The sequence below is a fragment of the Hordeum vulgare genome, chromosome 5H (assembly GCF_904849725.1).
Source record: "Hordeum vulgare subsp. vulgare chromosome 5H, MorexV3_pseudomolecules_assembly, whole genome shotgun sequence".
Taxonomy (NCBI): domain Eukaryota; kingdom Viridiplantae; phylum Streptophyta; class Magnoliopsida; order Poales; family Poaceae; genus Hordeum; species Hordeum vulgare.
In genome coordinates this window covers 193,804,120-193,808,837 of record NC_058522.1, presented here as the reverse complement: position 1 = coordinate 193,808,837, position 4,718 = coordinate 193,804,120, and positions in this window count along the sequence as shown.

The window sequence follows — 4,718 nt, the reverse complement described above, 5'->3', positions numbered from 1 at the left end:
AAAGAGGGTTGTCAATCCCCTTGATCTCGTTATTTCCAACCGAATGAGGTGTGTAGACAATTGTAAATTGCAAAATATACAAAAGACAAGGAAGGACATCAAGGTAAAGCTAAGTTTTGTTAATATATAAGTGAATAGACTCGGGGGCCATAGTGTTCCCTAATGGCATCTCTCATGAAAGCAACATATGGTGGGTAAACAAATTACTGTTGGGCAATTAATAGAAAAGCGGATAGTTATGCAATTCTCATGGCAATGATCACGTGTATATAGGCATCATGTCCATAAGAAAATAGGTCGACTCCTGCCTGCACCTACTACTATTACTCCACTTCAAGAGCGCTTCTATGCTTGCCTCTCTACGTATTAAGTTCATGACAAAAATAGTAATGCTTGAAAAACGATGACATGATGTATACAAAGTACACTAAATCAGTATGAATAAACCCCATCATTTTATCCTTAGTAGCAACAACACAAAGACGTATCTTGTCCCCTTCTATCACTAGGATATAGAAACCCATCAGGTTGAATCCACTACAATGCACCCCTGTCACTTAATAAATATCAAGCTACTTGACCAAAGAAATTCAGTAGATCGGAGATATTTACGAAGGTATGATGATCATGCAATTAAGAATCATAAAAATTTCATAGAAGACTCAAATAACTTTCATGAATAATCCGTAAATAAGCCCACAATTCATAGGATCCCAAGAAACGCACCATACAAAAGTATTACATTGAATGGATCAAAGCGAAGATGCGATGAACTTTGTATTGAAGATCAAGAGAGAGAGATAGCCATCGAGGTACTAACTACGGGCAACAAGGTTGACGAATAGGCCCTCCATGAATGAGGGCAACAAGGTTGACGAATAGGCCCTCCATGAATGATCCCCCTCCGACAGGGTGCTGGAACGGAACTCGAGATGGGATCGTCGTGGAACAGATACTTGCAGCGGCAAAAAAGTATTTTACGATGTTCCTTAAGGTTTTTGGAATATATGCAAATTTATAGGCCAGAGAATGGAGGTAGAGGGGCCACCAGGGAGGGACAAGCCATTAGGGCGCGCCGACCCCCCTAGTTACACCTTGTTGGCTTGTACCCACCTCGTGTGGCCTCTGGTCTTCTCACGAGGCTTCCAGGTTTTCTTTTGGTCCAGAAAACATAAAAAAATTCGAAGCAATTGGACTTCGTTTGGTACTGTAAATGAGAAAATTAAAAAACACGCAGAAAACAACAACTGGTACTAGGCACCGGGTCAGTAGGTTAGTGCTCAAAAATAACATAAATTGGTAAATTAGTACTCAAAATGTATCCTGGAATGATAATATAATAGCATGGAACAATAAAAAATTATAGATACGTTGGAGACGTATCAAGCATCCCCAAGCTTAATTTCTGCTCGTCCTCGAGTAGGTAAATACTAAAAATAGAATTTTTTATGTGACATGCTACCCAATATGTAATATTTTGCATGTATTCTCATTGAGAAACGATGAATTAACAAACATCGACATAGTAATATTTATAAGCACATGCAACAAAATCATAAATCTTTCAAAGTATACGATCCTAAAACAATGTGTACCCCTATTCATCTTATGATATTAGCAAGGCATGGCCCCATCTTCACATCAACTAGGCGTACTGCCGAGAAATGGAAATGCCCATCGGTAGATTTCAATGCAAGGAGTATGGATTGTCATGCACATGATGCACTTGAGCTATAAGTGTATGAAATCTCAATGGAAGCTAAGTGGGGTGTGCATCCAACTTGCTTGCTCATGAAGACTTTGGGAATTTGAGGAAGCCTGTCATCAAAATATGCAAGCCAAGTTTATAATAATTAAGAAGTAATTCCACTAGAATATGAAAATGAAATATCATGAGACACTCTATATGAAGAAAATGGTGCCACTTTGAGGCACAAGTGTGGTAAAGGATAGTAATCGAGGTTTATCGCCTAGTTGAGACTGAACCCGCAAGAAAGTCCGACCAAAGTTTCCTCTACGACCTCAAACAATGTGTGGAGGGTTCTACAATCCCACCGTTCGGGCACTTGGTACATCGTGCCAGTGTGCATCTACCGTACTAAAGCCCACCCCGTCGGGCAACGCTAAAGACGGCCGCCAACACTAGAAATTAGTTGCAACTCCTGGAGAGGGATCAAGGCTATTAATAAGTCGAGCGAGGTCATATTTGAGGGCCCAACGTGTGGTAGTAGCTGTCTTGGATCACATACACATAACTCATTTCTTAAGGACGGTCCCAATCACTACTGAAATTCAGAAATTTGCCGTCTGCCATGGCGGACGGCAAAGGGGGGAACCACTGACGGCAAAGGCTTTGCCGTCGGTCAGCAGACGGCAAAAAACAATTCGCTAAAGAGGTTCTTTGCCGTCTGCTTTTTTAAAGCGTACGACAAAGAATCTTTGCCATGAGGGGGCAGACGGCAAATTAAATGGGATGTCACATACACCAACGGCCCCGTTAAGTGTTAATGGCAGGCCTCCTCTCTTTGCCGTCTGCCATCCCCCATTTGCCATGTGGGGGCAGACGGCAAAGGGGGGAACCAGCCCCCTCTCTCTCCCCTCTTTGCCGTCTGCCATCCCACCTTTTCCATGTGGGGGCAGACGACAAAGAGGGGAGAGACAGGGGGCTGGTTCCCCCCTTTGCCATGTGGGGGCAGACGGCAAAGAGGGGGAACCAACCCCTCTCTCTCCCCTCTTTGCCGTCTGCCATCCCCCTTTGCCATGTGGGGGCAGACGACAAAGGGGGGAACCAGCCCCCCTCGCTCCCCTCTTTGCCGTCTGCCATCCCCCCTTTGCCATGTGGGGGCAGACGACAAAGGGGGGAAGCATCCCCTTTTTAATTTATTTCTTATTATTCCCAACATTTTTCACAATAATTGGGATATATATATATATATATATTTGACATAAATAAATTTCTTTCCGTACTCATAACCATATTAAAATAACTTTCATCCATAGTACATACATATTATGCAAGTTGCATCCGTACCAAACCATATATTACACCAGTTTCATCCACATGCATACAAAGTTTCATATATATCCATATACTACAATAGTTTCAATACAAGCTTCCGTGAATCCATGGTATAAGAAATCATCTTCAAGCATTCCATCAATATAATCCAAGCTTCCCATGAAGTGAATGTAATCTGCAAAATGACAAATAAGAATGTTAGAAGAATAATAGTAGATGAAGAAGTATATAGGTTATTTCGGAGAGAAATTAGCTAAGTATAGGCCATTTAATAGCTAAGTTAGGTGGAATAGGTCATCTTGGAGCTACATAGCCTTATTATGTCATTTAGGAGAGAACTTAGCTAAGTATAGGTCATTCTAGAGCTAACTTGGATAAAATATGTCATTTTGTAGCCAACTATGATTATTAATCCATTTTGACCTTATTATGTCATTTTGGAGCTAAATTAGTCATTTTAATGAGCTAAGAAAGGTTCTTATGATGTTTTTACCTAACTATGCTAATCATGTCATTTTGGAGGATAATTAGCTAAGTATGTCTTTGTTGGGGAAAATAACCTACGTAGAAGAAGAAAGAGAAGAAGCAAGAGAAGAGAAGAAGAAAGAAGAGAACAAGAAGGAGAAGAAAAAGAATAAGAAGAAGGAGGTGGAGGAGAAGGAGGAGGAGAAGGAGAAGAAGAAGAAAAGAAGAAGGACAAGAAGAAGGATAAGAAGGAGGAGAAGAAGGAGAAGGAGCTTCTCTCCTCCTTCTCCTTCTCCTTTTATTCCTCCTTCTCCTTCTTCTTCTCTTTTTCTTATTCTTCCTTCCTTTCATTTTCCTCTTCCTTCTCCTCTTGTCCCCTTCTTCGGGCTAAATTAGCTAAGAATGCCTTTTTGGAGCTAATTATGTCATTTTGAGGATAATTAGCTAAGTATAGGTCATGTTTTATTAAATAGACCATTTTGGAGATAACTAAGCTAATTATGTCATTTAGGTGGAAGCCTAGCTAACTATAGGTCGTTTCGGAGCTAACTTGGGTAAAATAGGTCATTCCGGAACAAACTATGGGTATTAAGCCATTTTGGATCTAGCTAGGCTAATTATAGGCCATTTAATACCTAAGTTAGGGGGAATAGGTCATCTTCCAGCTACGTAAGCCTTATTATGTCATTTAGGAGAGAACTTAGCTAACTATAGGTCATTTTTTATTAAATAGGTCATTTTGGAGCTAACTTAGCTAATTATGTCATTTTGTAGGATAATTATCCAATTTAGTCTTTCTTGGACGAGTCTAAGCTACGTAGAAGAAGAGAAAGAGAAGAATCAAGAAAAGAAGAAGAAGTAAAAGAAGGAGGAGGAGGAGGAGGAGGAGAAGGAGAAGGAAGAGGAGAAGAAGAAGAAAAGAAGGAGAAGGAGAAGGAGGAAGAAGGAGGAAGAAGAAGGAGAAGGAGGAGCTCCTTCTCCTTCTTCTCCTCCTTCTTCTCCTTTTTCTTATCCTCCTCCTCTTCTTCTTCTTCTCTTCTTATTCTTCTTCCTTCCTTTCATTTTTCCTCTTTCTTCTCCTCTTGTCCCCTTCTTCGGGCTAAATTAGCTAAGAATGCCTTTTTCGAGCTAATTATGTCATTTCGAGGATAATTAGCTAAGTATAGGTCATGTTTTATTGAATAGACCATTTTGGAGCTAACTAAGTTAATTATGTCATTTAGGTGGAACCCTA